This window comes from Equus przewalskii, chromosome 15 (assembly GCF_037783145.1).
Source record: "Equus przewalskii isolate Varuska chromosome 15, EquPr2, whole genome shotgun sequence".
NCBI lineage: Eukaryota > Metazoa > Chordata > Mammalia > Perissodactyla > Equidae > Equus > Equus przewalskii.
In genome coordinates, this window is record NC_091845.1 from 75,066,547 (window position 1) to 75,082,911 (window position 16,365).

The 16,365-nt window shown below is 42.5% G+C and overlaps 1 protein-coding gene across 2 annotated transcripts in view; it reads right to left on the bottom strand.

The window, feature by feature from the left end:
- Window positions 1-15,071, bottom strand: part of PIK3CB (phosphatidylinositol-4,5-bisphosphate 3-kinase catalytic subunit beta) — a 168,002-nt gene extending 152,931 nt beyond the window's left edge. The window contains exon 1 of one of the 2 annotated variants that reach the window (XM_070577567.1): window positions 14,722-15,071. The gene's annotated coding sequence lies outside the window, so the exon portion shown is untranslated. Of the gene's footprint in view, window positions 1-14,211; window positions 14,343-14,721 lie in introns of those variants that run through there. The other variant, XM_070577568.1, reaches the window with a different exon arrangement.
- Window positions 15,072-16,365: the final 1,294 nt, after the last annotated feature.

Genomic DNA, 16,365 nt, shown 5'->3' on the forward strand with positions numbered 1-16,365 from the left:
TACACAGTTGTATATTTTAGTTGTGGGTCCTTCTAGTTGTGGCATGTGGGACGCAGCCCGAGCATGGCCAGAGAAGCAGTGCCATGTCTACACCCAGGATCTGAACCAGCGAAACCTCGGGCTTCGAAAGGCGCGAACTTAACCACTTGGCCACAGGGCCAGCCCTGTTATCTTTTTCTAAAAGAGAAGCATATTTTTCCTCACAGAAGAAATTAGCCAAAATTTGAATCTCTCACAAACCATATACACATATGTACATACACAGCCCTTTTAAACAAAATTAAGGCAGTTTTCCTGTTCCTCCTGATGTGTCTCTTCTTCCTAGAAACCCAGTTAACTTGCAAAATGTTCAGTATCTCTCTAATGCAAATTTCCCTTTCCCACACCCACTGTCATAGTTAAGCATCCCTCACTGCTCTTCTGGACTATTCTAACACCTCCCCCTCCTTGTTTCCCAGTCTTTGAAGGGAATCGTTCCAAGTCTGCCCTCAGATCACAGAAATATATTTTATAATTCTACTCCAAGGATGTTGGGTTTCTTGTACAAAAGCAATCAATAGGACACCTGAGCAATTCTCCAAATAATTTTATGTTTAGGAGTAACCAAATTAATACTTTTCTTTTTTTGTGTGTGTGTCCTTTGCCCATTTTTTTTAAAGTTTTGTTGGTTTCTTTTTGAGGAAGATTAACCCTGAGCTAACATCTGCTGCCAATCCTCCTCTTTTTGCTGAGGAAGGCTGGCCCTGAGCTAACATCCATGCCCATCTTCCTCCACTTTCTATGTGGGACGCCTACCACAGCATGGCTTGACACACAGTGCCATGTCCACACCCAGGATCTGAACCGGTGAGCCCTGGGCTGCCGAAGCGGAACATGCACACTTAACCAATGTGCCACCAGGCCGGCCCCAAATTAATATTCTTGATAGTAGCCTTTCCCCCATAGGGCTAGTGGCAAGCCATCAATGCCACCATGCAAGAGCTCCAAATCATCAGGCAATGTACTGAAGGCTGACTTTACTTAAAAGTAGATTATGATGACAGCATGTAAACAGACAAAAGTATACGCTACACAAAAGTAGAACCAATATAAGCCAATAATGATCTGTATATAGCAAAGCAGGAGGCTTTACCGTCAGGCAAAGCAGTCTGAATTCCAGCTCTGCCACTAACAAATTTTGTAATCTTGGATAATTCTTTTTTTCAGATTGGCATCTGAGCTAACATCTGTTGCCAATCTTTTCTTCTTCTTCTTCTTCTTCTTCTTCTCCCCAAAGCCCCCCAGTACATAGTTGTATATTCTAGTTGTAGGTCCTTCTGGTTCTGCTATGTGGGACGCCGCCTCAGCATGGTTTGACAATTAGTGCCAGGTTCACACCCAGGATCCGAACTGGCGAAACCCCAGGCCACCAAAGCAGAGCACGCACACCAAACCACTCGGCCAAGGGCAGGCCCCTTGGATAATCCACTTTTTAAAATCCAAGTTTACAGGGCCAGCCCAGTGGCACAGCAGTTAAGTTTGCATGTTCCACATCAGCGGCCCGGGGTTCGCAGGTTCAGATCCTGGGTGCGGACATGGCACTGCTTGGCAAGCCATGCTGTGACAGATGTCCCACATATAAAGTAGAGGAAGATGGGCATGGATGTGAGCTCAGGGCCAGTCTTCCTCAGCAAAAAGAGAAGGATTGGTAGCAGATGTTAGCTCAGGGCTAATCTTCCTCAAAAAAATAAAACAAAATAAAATCCAAGTTTACTCCTATAAACTGGAGATAACACCACCTACTTCACAGACTTTTTGAAAGGATTAAGAGATAAAGCATAGAAAGATTTAGCATAGTGCCTGGTACACACACTATAAGCATTCCATAAACTTTGGCTATCACTATTAATATGCCTAACACAGGGTCGTACCCAAGCAGGAGCTCAACAAATATTACTTCACATCCAGTGTTAAATTCCCTGCTCAAAATAATACAGTGACTGCTAAGTGGTAAAGCTAAGATCATCCATTTTGTTTTGTTTTGTTCCTGATGCTAAGCCCAGAGCTATTTCTATAACGTAAAAACTTCCAGGAAGGGATGGTGGCAGAGGGGGCATAGTTTTCAATCAAAAATGAATGCATGTGAATAGACACCTCCATCTTATTCACCTATGCATTAACTGCACTATCAGTGTAACACTAGCCAAGGTAGAAAACTGAGTAAATACAATTTTTTAAAGTTTTACTTTAATGATACTTTAAACATTATAGTTAGTGTCCATTTTGTTTAATTTTCTAATAGTTACATAAGGTTACCTTTTAATGTTCAAAATAGCTGAATTTCTCTACTTTTTCATTATACGCATTTATTATAGTCACCTTTCATGGTGAATACGACACTCAAAATTCAAAAGCACAAAAGGATATACAATAAAGTCTCCCACCACCCAGGTCCCTCAGTAACTCAGGTTCCTCTCTCCAGAGGCAACCAACATATACCAGTTTATTGGGCATCCTTTCAGAAATACTGCATTTATAAGCAAGCAAATAGATATATTCTATTGCCTTCTTTTTTAAAAAATGTAATGGTAGAAATCTATACATACTGTGACCATACTTTTTTTTTCTAACTTTACCCATTTATGTGGTGAAATCATTCCACATCAGAACGTAAAAACTTTCTTCACTCTGTTTTACGGCTACAGAGCATTCAAGCATATGGATGTATATTATTTTTTAAAGTCAATCCCTAGGCCAGCCCCGGTGGCCTACTGCTTCCACTTAAGTTTGGCACGCTCCACTTCGGCGGCCTGGGTTCAGTTCCTGGGCATGGACCTACACCACTCGTCCGTCAGTGGCCATGCTGGCACAGCGGCTCACATACAGAGGAAGACTGACAACAAATGTTACCTCAAGACAAATCTTCCTCAGCAAAAAGAGGAAGACTGGCAATAGATGTTAGTTCAGGGAGAATCTTTCTCAGAAAAAAATAAAGTAAATTCCCTACTAATGAACATTTAAGTTACTTCAAGAACTTTGTGGGGCTGGCCCCATGGCCAAGTGGTTAAGTGGTTAAGTTCAGCCACTCCGCTTTGGTAGCCCGGGTTTCGCCAGTTCGGATCCCAGGCACAGACATGGCACTGCTCATCAGGCCATGCTGAGGCAGTGTCTCACATAGCACAACCAGAGGGACTCACAACTAGAATATACAACTACATGCTGGAGGGTTTTGGGGAGAAGAAGAAAAAAAAAGATTGGCAACAGATATTTGCTCAGGTGCCAATCTTTAAAAAAAGAATTTTGCTATTAAAAACAACGCAACAAATAACCTTGTCCATGCATCATTTTGCATATGTGAGTTTAGCTAAAGGATAATTCCTACCAAAACTATTAATGGGTCCAAGAGTATGTGCATTCATAATTTTAATAGATATTGCAAAAACACTCTCCTTAGAAGTTGCAACAATTTATACTTTCAGGAACAACGTATGAAAATATCTTCCCCCCAATCCTATTCAAAAGTATTAAAATATTTTATCTTTGCCAAGTTGATAGGTGAAAGTTCATGTCATTTTAAGTAATTTAATTTTTATTATTTAATAATAAATTTTAAAATAAATAAAAAATAATTAAAATAATTTAATTTTAAAGATTTTTTTTTTCCTTTTTCTCCCCAAAGCCCCCCAGTACATAGTTGTATATTCTTCGTTGTGGGTCCTTCTAGTTGTGGCATGTGGGACACTGCCTCAGCGTGGTTTGGTGAGCAGTGCACTGTCCGTGCCCAGGATTCGAACCAACAAAACACTGGGCCGCCTGCAGCAGAGCGCGTGAACTTAACCACTCGGCCATGGGGCCAGCCCCTAAAATAATTTAATTTTAAATAATTTAAATTTTAAATAATTTGGGTTTCTCTTAAAGGTAAAGTACTTCACTACGTAAATCCACCAAAAAAATTTTCTCTTTTTTAAGATTATATTTTAAAGCAAACATTACTGACACTGACAATAATATATGAAGACTTCAGAAAGGACTGGGCTCCTTAAAAATATTTTCCTTTACTTAAAACAGATCCCAACTTTAGCATCCAACTAGATGCAGTCAAATGCAAAACTTCTCTAATTTACTAAATAGTTCATTTTCAAAATAGACAATACTACATTGGATTTTACTCTCCATGCCCAATAATGAAGAAATACTATTTGTAATTTTAAAGATTTTATTTTTTTCCTTTTTCTCCCCAAAGCCCCCTGGTACATAGTTGTATATTCTTCATTGTGGGTCCTTCTAGTTGTGGCATGTGGGACGCTGCCTCAACATGGTTTGATGAGCAGTGCCATGTCCGCGCCCAGGATTCGAACCAACGAAACACTAGGACGCCCTCAGCGGAGCGCGTGAACTTAACCACTCGGCCACGGGGCCAGCCCTGTAATTTTAAAACTAAAGTCCTCATCTAGAGAAATCACTGCTTATAAATGAATTCAAAATTAGTGGTTAGGTCAAAATAACTCTTAGGGAACTGACAAGATAGGATTTTCTTGCTTTTGTAGGTGTTTTTCCTCCTCAAAGTCCCAGTACATAGGTGTATATTTTAGTTCTAAGTCCTTGTAGTTCTTCTATGTAAACCACCACCACAGCATGGCTATTGGCAGACGAGTGGCGTGGTTCTGCACCCGGGAACAGAACCCAGGATGCCAAAGGGGGGAGCGTGCCAAACTTTAACCACTAGGCCATCAGGGTTGGCTCAGATTTTCTTGTTTTAAGTGCTTGCTTTTTATTTTGTAAAATAATACATGGTTTGGGAAATAACATGAAACGAGAATTAGGTAACTAAAATAAGATTTGGGAGTTACTGAGATTTCTGTTAAAAGCAAAAGTTTAGACTACTGAGAGGGAAAAGTCACCCTGCCCCAATGTACGTCCACTCACAGCTTTTCTACAGGAAGAGGCACACTCATTAAGAGCTCAACTATTCAGCAATAAAGAAAATAATCCTAAATCCCCCACGTGCAGAGTCACTCTGTCATAAGGGTTTGTAATGACACACAACCATATACTTGCCTGAAACAAGCTGCCTGGGCCCCAAAGTTAGTCAGAAAATCTGTGTGTCCTATGTGTCTCCTTCTATGCGTCTAAGTACTATTCACGGTAGATATAATGTTAATGTTCACATTTCTTTTCTTTCTCATGTGAATATGACAAAAAAGGCGAAACAGTACAAATGCTTCTCTATTTGGGTTTTTTTTTTTTTGGTTAAAAGATTAATAACTGTAGTCTATTGGCTCGTTTACTCAAAAGTAAGCTTATGTCTATCTTCCTCTATTCCCAGTACTTTAGGATCAAGCTTAGTAACAAGTTTCAATATACCATACAAACAAATTACCTGAGCAGAAGGGGGAAAAATATTCTGAGTTTTCTTACTTGAAAACTCTGTAAAGATGATCTACACAAGCTTACTAGAACACCTAACTACATTAGGTCATACATTAAGCATTTTTGTTAGTTACATATATATGACCAACCACAAACAAGTCTTTCTAACTGTAAAGCCAAGGCAAAAAGAAAAGCTTATCATACATTCAAAGCAAAGGCATAATCCATCAAATAACTAATTCACTAAATCTTAACTCTTATCCATACAACTGGATAAAAAACATAACACTTTAAACCTATACAGTCTCTTTCAACCTTCCTTGGAAGGACCAAAAAATAAAGAACTGTATGAGGTAATCAGTTAAAAGCACAAACTCTAGAGTCAGAAAGACCTGAGTTTGAAACATGACTCTTCCACTTGAAAGCTGTTTGCCACTTGGCATGTTACCTCCCAAACTTCAGTTTCCTCATCTCTTAAATGAGGATATCATTAGTACTTCATTACAAGTTTGTTATGAAGATAAAATAATATAAAAAGAGCACTTGGCATAATCTGACACATAAGTATCCAATAAATGTTAACTATTGTTATAGTCTGTCTAATTCCGTACAGTAAGCCACACAATTTTTCTAATAGGCTATATTGACAGCCATAGTTTTAAATAACAAAAGAACATAAAACAACACAAAGAATACACAGAATTTTAAAATCACTGATTAAATATAACTGCCAAGGGGGCCGGCCCTGTTGCAGAGTGGTTAAATTCCCACGCTCCACTTTGGTGGCCCTGGGTTTCACTGGTTCAGATCCTGGGCACAGACATGGTACCATTCATCAGGCCATGCTGCGGCGGCATCCCACATGTCACAGCTAGAAGGACCTACAACTAGAATATACAACTATCTACTGGGGGACTTTGGGGAGAAGAAGAAGAAGAAAAGAGAAAAGAAGATTGGGAACACGTGTTAGCTCAGGTGCCAATCTTTAAAAAAAATAATAAAAATAAATAAATAGGGGCTGGCCCAGTGGTGCAGGGGTTAAGTGCGCATATTCCACTTTGGCAGCCTGGGGTTCACCAGTTCGGATCCCGGGTGCGGACATGGCACTGTTTGGCAAGCCATGCTGTGGCAGGCGTCCCACATAAAGTAGAGGAAGATGCGCATGGATGCTAGCTCAGGGCCAGTCTTCCTAAGGAAAAAGAGGAGGATTGGCAGCAGATGTTAGCTCAGGGCTAAGCTTCCTCAACAAATAAATAAAATAATTGCCTGTGGCTCAAAAAAAGACAGTGAATTCTTCATAAATTAAAGGTAAAATAATTGTTTCTGGTTACTATGGCACACATAGCTATTTTATATACAGAATTATGTGTGTGTGTGTGTGTGTGTGTATAACACTCCTTGTAGGTAGAATGAGAACCTAAAACCCAGAAGCATCTCAGTTAGGAAAAATATTAATAATGAAATGGCGGGTGAAGAATATAAAGAGTTAAGACAACTAATGATTTCCAATAAAAATGTGAAATTTCTACAGCCATCCAAACAACAAAAATAAAATAATTTCAATTGATCACAACCTTGTCCAAAATCAACCACCATCTACTCTACTCCTATGGATGTTTCCTTAGGCTCACAGTGCAAAAACCAAGCGTGTTAAGAAAATTCCAGGGGGCTGGCCCAGTAGTATAGTGGTCAAGTTAACGTGATCCACTTCGGCAGTGGCCTGGGGTTCACAGGTTCAGATCCCAGGCACAGTCCTACCCACCTCTCATCAAACCAAGCTGTGGCAGCCTCCCATATACAAGAAACAGGAAAACTGGCACAGATGTTAGCTCAGGGACAATTTTCCTCAAGCAAAAAGAGGAAGATTGGCAACAGGTGTTAGCTCAGGGCCAATCTTCCTCACCAAAAAAAGAAGAAAAAATCCAGCTGTTTCTACCCATGATACTCTCCCCAAAATTAACTATAATGAATCTTAATTAAAGGGAATGATATCTAGGGGCCAGCCCTGTGGCCGAGTGGTTAAGTTCGCGTGCTCTGCAGCAGTGGCCCAGGGTTTCGCCGGTTCGGATCCTGGGTGCAGACATGGCACTGCTCATCAGGCCATGCTGAGGCGGCATCCCACATGCCACGACTAGAAGGACCCACAACTAAAAATACACAACTATGTACTACGGGGCTTTGGGGAGAAAAAGGAAAAATAAAATCTTAAAAAATATAAAATATTAAAAAATATATATATTAAAGGAAAGGATATCTATATAACTGATAAATATGGAACCTAACTTTTGAAAATATACAACCAGAGAGATAAGTTTTAGCTAACAAATTATAATTTTTGTTCAGATAACATAACAGCAGCAATTTGTAATGCTTTATAAAGCTAGAGGAAAACACTGATTTTACCACCATCTAAATACAAGACCTATACTAAATCAGTAGTTCAAGAATAAACTATTTTAAATGACCATATTTCAACTATTTAATAAAAATTAATTACTGTGTAACTACATGTAAATAACTTGTCGGAGGTAGTTGGTGGCCTGGCTACAAAAACTGAGCATCTCTATTTCAAAGAGCAGGTCTTCAGTTTAATTCCTAAAAAAATTGTCAATAGGTTAAAGTATTAAAGAAACATTAAAGAAAACTTTAAATTGTATTAAACTTATAATTCTGACAATCTGATATGCTCATTATTTACATCACAAAAGCTTAATCATTCAAGTTAGTAAAGTATAAATGTCTCAAAATGGAGTTTGACCTCTTGTTGACAGTCACCTCAGATTTCTTCCAGTGGCTCAGCAGGTAAGGAATTCATGGAATTCAGGTCTTCAAGGTCTAGTAAGCACTGTGGTTAAACCACCCAGTCAACACCAAATTATGTGGGGCAATGCCTGCTCATTATCCAACTCCTTTGACTCCTCCCATCTTTTCTCTACTTCACAACTGCCATTATTTCTCAATGGTAGGAGGAGATAGATATGAAATTAGTAAATATTATAAATTAGTTATTAGAAATGCAAGGAAAAACTATGGTCAGGAATGTGGTTAAACTGCAGTTTACATAAAGCTTCTGGATTACCAATGGATTTCTTTTAATCCACATAATCCTCCTCCTGAAGGCATGGATAATCAGGATCGCATTTCCCTTGAAGGCAAATGAGCATTTGTCAGGTGGTCTCCCAAGTGGCCAGAGCACCATGGGATGACACGCTACAGGGTCAGGGATGTGGCAGCCCTTCTTAGGTTTGCACTAGGGGATTCTGAGCTGCAGACCTGGCTCTAGCAACATCCACAATACAGGGGACTGTCCAGATTAACATTCTATATTTTAGCAGTAACTACTCCTGGCTAAAGGGCCAACTGATAATAACCTCAGGTGACCTGCTTTAAATATTTGAGGAAATGAGGAGATGTACATTCTTGGTAAAGAGGTGGGGAAAAGATAGATTCTGGAGCCAGGACTCAGGGTAAGGATTTGTGAATTTTCTGAGGAAATGATGGAATTTCTAGATTATTAACTGCCTTAGCCTAGAACCAAGTTAACAGGAGAATGAAAAGCTACACTAACCACACCTCTTAGCTATACAGATAGCATATCCTTCCTTCAATCCCTAGGAAAGCTGAATACCTAAAACAACTGTTAAGTGCTGGAATAAAATGGACAGGCTAGCAGAAAGTGACAATGCTAGAGAGAGACCAGGGAGAAAAGCTCAGACTTTATAACACAATCCTTGGCAAAATTAATTTCTAGCTTACCATGTGGTAGCAGAAAATGGGAATTCTGGGTTTACCAAAGAGAGATGAGAAGATACGTGATGCCATCCATTACGATTTTATCACGGACTTGGCCCCAAATTTCTTTGTTAGACAGCCCCTATTGTAACCCGACATTATGGGATTTGCCTCACATAACATGTTACAGAAGTTATACAATAACTTTTCTTAATTTAAAGCCTTTATAACCATTTCTCCATCTACAACGTTAAATACTTTATCGTATGTAAACTCATTATGTTGAAGACTGGACTTCTCTCACTTATATATTGAAAAGAAAACCAACAATTAGGTTGATCAACTATCTACTCATTCCAGTTCTGATATATTCTATCTATGAGAAATTTTCTCTTTAAAAACCAAGTAAGGGGCCAGCCCCGTGGCCGAGTGGTTAAGTTCTCGTGCTCCGCTTTGGGGGCCCAGGGTTTCACCAGTTCGGATCCTGGGAACGGACATGGCACCACTCATCAAGCCATGCTGAGGCAGCGTCCCACATAGAAGAACTAGAAGAACATACAACTAGAATATACAGCTATGTCCTGGGGGGCTTTGGGAAGGGAAAAAAAAGAGCAAGATTGGCAATAGATGTTAGCTCAGTGTCAATCTTCCTCGCTAAAAAAAAGGAAAAAAGAAATATGCAGTCTGCATTATTAGAGCAACTGGTAGCTAACATACTATACACACCCAACCATACATCTAATCCCTTTCATTTTCCCTCTCTCAACTAAAGCTTATGACTCAGAATTATTTAACCTGGAGATGATACCATAAAGGCTACCATGGAATATATGGGAGAACAACAGGTTTTTCTAAAAAGGAAGTGCACCAGTTTGAAGTCACTCTAAGGGGTAAAGCTGGACCAATGGCTGGAAAATCCAAGAAGACAAACCTTGATTATGAAAAAGTAAAAAGACCTCTTCAAGAAAAGGTTAGTTTCCTCTCTCACAAGGTGTTCTAGCAGACATTAGGCTACCGAAGGCTCACAGGCACTCCTTAGAAAAATAGCCCATACAATCAGGGAATGGCGGGAGGGCAGAAGGAAAACAACCCAAGTGTTAGAATTTGAGGAGTGGGGTGAGAGGTAAGAGAAGGGAAGTTGACCCACACAAGCCGGAAAATCTATGATATTCTCCCTCATCTTCCTTTGCTTCTACTAAATGTTCAGTCAGCATTAATCTTCTGGTCTAGGATTTCCTCCTCCAATGTATTTTTTCCCTATATTCCTGCTCTGACAATGGAACTGTACACTTCTGATTTTTCATACCCTTCTTTGTTCACATACCTGCCAGACAGTCTTCAGGGCTACAGACTTGGTCTCAGGCGGAGAAAAAAATCCTAACTTATTTGCCTCTTTCTACAATATGACAAAGCTCTCAAATGAGCAGTTAATAGAAACCAAATGATAAGGATTTATTCCCAAGATACAGTAATATAAGATAACACAAAATCAAGGGGCCGGCCCAGAGGCGCAGCGGTTAAGTTCGCACGTTCTGCTTTGGTGGCCCTGGGTTCTCTGGTTCCAATCCCAGGTGCGGACATGGCACCACTTGGCAAGCCATTCTGTGGTAGGTGTGCCACGTATAAAGTGGAGGAAGATGGGCACGGATGTTAGCTCAGGGCCAGTCGTCCTCAGCAAAAAGAGGAGGATTGGCATCAGATGTTAGCTCAGGGCTAACCTTCCTCAAAAAATAAAAAAAGATAACACAAAATCAAATGGTTCAGGGCCAGCCTGTGGCCAAGCGGTTAACAAGTGGTTAAGTTCACACGCTCTGCTTCAGCAGCCCAGGGTTTTGCTGGTTCAGGTCCTGGGCGCAGACATGGCACTGCTTGTTGGGCCATGCTGGGGTAGCGTCCCACATGCCACAACTACAAGGACCCACAATTAAAATATGCAATCGTGTACTGGGGGGATTTGGGGAGAAAAATCAGAAAAGAAAAAGATTGGCAACAGTTGTTAGCTCAGGTGTCAATCTTTAAAAAAAAAAAGAGCAAATGGTTCAGAGGATACAGACATACAGACGCGCACATGCACACACGCGATGGGGTAATCTCAGATTCAAAAAAATAGCATAAGTGAAATAAAAACACCTGCTCTCTGTAAAAATTCCAACTGCTACCCTATAGGAATTAGTATGCAACACTTAATCAAACTACCACATTCTAGAACTAATCCCCTCCAATCAAAACCAAAATTCAATGTCTCAAAAGGACAAAACAAGGCTGGAAAGCTTGTTTGGTTCCTTATTTGCAAAAATACTAATAATCCAGTACACAATGAACAAAATTCACATTTGTTTTTGTTATCAATGGCTTAACGTCTAAATGCTTAGCCTTTTCAGCACCCTAATGAAGACTGAGGGAGTAAGGACGCCTAAGAGAATAACTCTAGGCCTTCTGATTACTTCCTCATTTGCTCAAATCTGGGACCAAAAAAGGGTAAAGTGTGTTCTGCACATGTTATACTTGGAATCAGAAGACTTCATAACTTATTTCATTCACATATTCACTCATTCGACATTAGTTAAATATTCCAGACACTGTTCTGATTACTGAGAATACCAGGGAAGACAGACAAGGGCCTTGATGTCAGAGAGCTTATAGTATGTTGGAGGAAAAGCACCATGAACAAATGAACAAGAAAATAAGCAAGATAATTAGTTGATAATGCAGGTAAAGAGTCTGGATTTACTTCTTACTGTAATGAGAGGCCACGGGAGCAGGAAAGTAAGTAAAGATCACTCTGCTGTTCGAAAATGAATGGACTGTAGACCAGAGGCAAGGAGACAGTTAGGGAGGCACTACCGAGGAAAAAGTGGGATGGTGGCAATAAAAATAAAGTGAAGTAGATACAGTCTGGAGGTAAAAGTGAGAGGGTTTGCTGCTGGGGAAGGCCTAGGTTAGGGAATGAAAATCAAGAACTCCACTTTGGACATATGAAGTTTAAGGTGCCTATAGACAAATGAAGTGAAGATGTCACGGAGGCAGGTAGAAGAAATCTGAAGCTCAGGACTGGAGATAAAAACCTGAGAGTCAACAGCACATTAATAGTATTTAAACCACAGGACATGATGAGATCACTCACAAAGAATACAGGTAGAAAAAAGCAGAGGGACTGGCTTAGAAGCCGGGAGGCATCAGGATGTTCTGAATTCAGGAAAACAAGGAAAAGTCAACACAAGAGAGAGAAAGAGTGAAGAAAAGGAAAATCAAAAAAGTATAATATCTTGGAACGTTCCTTTATACAATGTGATTCTTTAGTCCACCACCTACCTCCCAACCTGCCAGCCACACAGACAAACTCAAATCCTATAAATGAAAAGACTGAGGCCCAGAAAGACTGAGTGACACCCCCAAATCCTCAGCTCTTTGGGACCCAGGTCCAGCCCTAGAACCAAAATGTGACTTCTGACCTCTAGCCTTCTGACAGCGGCTAGCAGGGCTTCTGTTGGGTTCATAGACAACAGGGACGATCACAAGACAGGAAGAACATAATGACACTACAAGAGACAACATAATTTAGTTTACGAAGTTCACTTTTAATTTTTTTCTATGGATTTTGTTCACATTCACACAGCATGTCGGATCAGAAGCCTTTAAAGGATGAGTCTCTAAGAAAAGCAGGAAATGCAGGCAAGAGGTGCAAAGTAGCAGTAAATCAAAACCCAACTCAATTTTCTCCACTTCTAAAAAACATCCTGACGGTGAAAGACCCTCAGCAGAGGTGAATCAGGGGGTGTAAAACAAAGTTTTTTGGTTTTAGTCATGTTTGGTTAGTGATTACCATTCCAGTTTTAAAGGTTACGATTTTTACTCTGTTCCACACTCGCCTTCTAAAACGAGGTTAAGAACCTTACCCTGACCGCCGTCTCCTATGCTACACTATCATGACCTAAACAGTTCTGCTTTTACCATAAATATCTCACAGCGTAGCATAAAAATCCCCAAGTGATTAATGAACTGCTGAGAATTCTGACTCGTTGGAGACGATTTTATTAGGAATCCTATTTCCAAACAGCCATTGAGCGCTTCAAAATAAGTACTCATCTAATTTAATTGTGATGACTTCACCAGACAGGAACACTGCCCACAACGATGTTTACAAAAGCACTTGTCACTCCCTTCGGATGTAGCAATGCAGAAAAAGGAGTCTGTTTCCATATTCTCCGTGTTTATACTCTGTAACAAGTGACAGCGTTTTAAGTGTCACTTAAGATTATTTAAACAGCAAAGCCCTTCAAGTTTGTGAGTCTCACCGTCTTCCATCCTAAGCGAATCCTAAATTCGCTCAGGTTTATTTCAAAGGCAATTCCCACTCGGCACCTGAGACAGGTATTCCAAGTCAGCCGTAGCAAGAAAGAGATCATAGGGTACTAAGATGAGACCACAGGATTCTACTGCGGCCACTGGAGGATAACAGACTCCGATATCAAGCGACTCCAGCGGGGGTTATGGCAACTCCAGAGCAGTTCGGAAATGAATGTGCCCCCAAACGTACACGCGCACGGGCATCGGCCATGCTAAGAGGAGACGCTGCACCAGGGCTGCCCCTCACAGCCGCCGCTTCCCGAGCATCTGCAGTTCGGTCCTGCCAATCCGCCCGTCGGGTCCTCACCGCCAGCCTGGGAAGCACGGATCATCTATCACTCCCCTTCACAAATCAAGACACTCTGGCCCAAGGCCCCCAGAGGGTCCGCGGCGGCGCTGCGATTTGAAACCACGACCACAGCCCAACAGTCCGGGATCCCCGCCCCTAAAACACACTTCTGCGGAAAGAGCCACCTAAGGGTCGGGCAGCTCGGAGGGGTGCGCAGAGACCCCGGGGGCGAGGACGCCGCCTCCCCACACAGCGCCCTCGGGCCGCGACCGAAAGCGCCGGCCCCAGGAGAGCCCCGGGAGGGCCGCAGGCGAGCCAGGGGGCGGGTGTCCTCCCCGCCGGCAGGAAGCGCGGCGCGGGCACCCGAGTGGCCGGCGCCGCCGGCTGTGGCGCAAGAGCGCGCCGCCGGGCAGCGCCGGGGCACCTCAGCCGGCCGCCGCCACCGCGCCGCCCCTCAGCCGCGCCGCATCCGGGTCCCGCGCCGCCGCACTCACCTGCCCGGCGCTCCGCCGCCGCCAGCTCCAGGCTCCGGCTGCGCGGTCAGCAGCCCAGGCCCCCGCGCCCGTCCGGCTGCGCCGCCCCCATCCCGCCCCTCTCAGTCACCCCCCTGCCTGGCCCGCGCGGCGCTACACCAGCCCGCCGCCCACTGCCATGGCCCGCTCCTCCGGCGCCGCACCGACCGACGGAGCACGCGCGCGCCGCCGCCGTGTGCGCGCGCGCGCCTCCCGGGCCGGCCTCCCGGCAGCCCTCGCCCCACCCCGCGCGCCGCGCGAGCCAATCTCAGACCCCGCGGCGGCAGCCGCCAGACCTGCGGGCCGGGCCGGATCGGGCCGAACGGGGAGAAGGGCAGCACGGCCGACTAGTCCCCTGCGGCTGCTGAAGCGGTAGCCCCGGCCCTGCGCGGCCGTGCCGCTCCTCTTTGCGGCTCCCGGCGGACCAGGGGATCGGGAATCCCCAGCAAGCCGCCTGCAGGAAAGAGCCACCACCTGCCCCGGCCTTCCTACCCGCCTCCCGAGGGAGCCCTCTGTTCCTAGGTTTCCTTGCTGGCCTCCTCTTTGCAGTTCTTCTCTCCGTAATTCCATTCTGCAGCTTTGGTCATTCTCCGCGGTTCCTGGGCGCAGCACTTCGCTTCCTCCCTTCCCTTCTGTCGCTGCAGTTCTGGGGGTGGGGGCGCAGGGTCGGCCGCCCCACAGATGGCCCTTCAATCTCTGCACTGTTAGTGGTCATAAAAGCAAAAGTCCCGCCTCCTGAGCCCAAGATTCTTTCTCTGGGTTCATTTTTCCAATAGCAACAACTAACATTTGTCTGCAGAGCCTTACAATTTACCCAGCCTTTTTCTCATACCTTGTCTTTTGTGATCTTTGACCTCAACCAGGAAATTTCATGGCACACTTGAATTTCACTTACTGAAAACCAAATTTTAACTTATTGTAAAACTACTATGTTGTAAAGTTATTGTAAACTTTTTCCTACTATAATAGCTCAGGCAAACAGTTGAGAAGTCTGAGACAGAATCTAGTAGTAGAAGCTAATACAGCAAAGGTGGTCAACAAGCCAGTAATACAGGAAGAGTTTATTTGATAAATGATCCTGGTTTAGTTGACTATTTATAACAAGCCAAAGCTAGAATCGTGCCATATTCAAAGATAAGTTCCAGAAGAATTAAAGATATAAAAATATACAAAACAGAAACTAAGAGGAAACTTTTCAAAGAATAGTAACATAACTCAAGACAGGAAGTCCAGGATCATTAAAGAAAAAATGAAAACATTTGTCTACATAAATATTTTGAAACTTTTGCATGACATCATAATGACAAGTTAAAAAAAGAAAATAAACAATAGATGGAATAGAACTCCACAAAACATGGCGAACACATTGTATCTCTGACATAAAAGAGTTTCTATAAATAGATTTTTTTTGTAAAGCTAAGTAGCTCAATGTTTTAAAAATATGGCCAAAGTATAGGAGCAGGTAATTAATGGAAGAAAAAAATCCAAATGGCCCATTAAAAAGATGCTTATTTCACTAATAGTCATGGAAAAGGTTGAAACAATAATCCATTTTTCACTCATTGAATTAGCAAACATTAACAAGAGCAGTCAACAATACATGGGGAAACAAGCCCTGGTACATCTCTGATGGGAGTGTAAATTGCCACAAACTTTCTAGGAGTCATCTATTAAAATTTAAAATACACATGCCTACCCATTGACCAAAAAAATATTAACTCTGCCCTGTAGAAAAACTAAAGAAAATATCAGTTGTAAGGAGGTAGTAGTGGTTTGAATGCTTGCTGTAGTGGGTTGAATGTTGGTCCTCCAAAAGATGAGTCCACCTAGAACCTGTGAACATAGCCTTATTTGGAAAAAAGATCTTAGCAGATGTAATTAAGTTAAGGATCTTGAAATGAGATCATTCTAGATTTAGGGAGGGCCCTAAATCCAATGACAGGTGTCTTTATAAGAGAAAGGCAGAGGGAGATTTGAGATAGAGACAATGGTCACGTGAAGAACAAGGCAGGGATGGGAGGGATGCACCTACAAGCCAAAGAATGCCCAGGAATGCTGGCAGCTGCCAGAAGCTAGGAGAGGAGCATAGTACAGATTCTCCCTCAGAGCCTCTAGAAGGAACCAACACTGCTAACA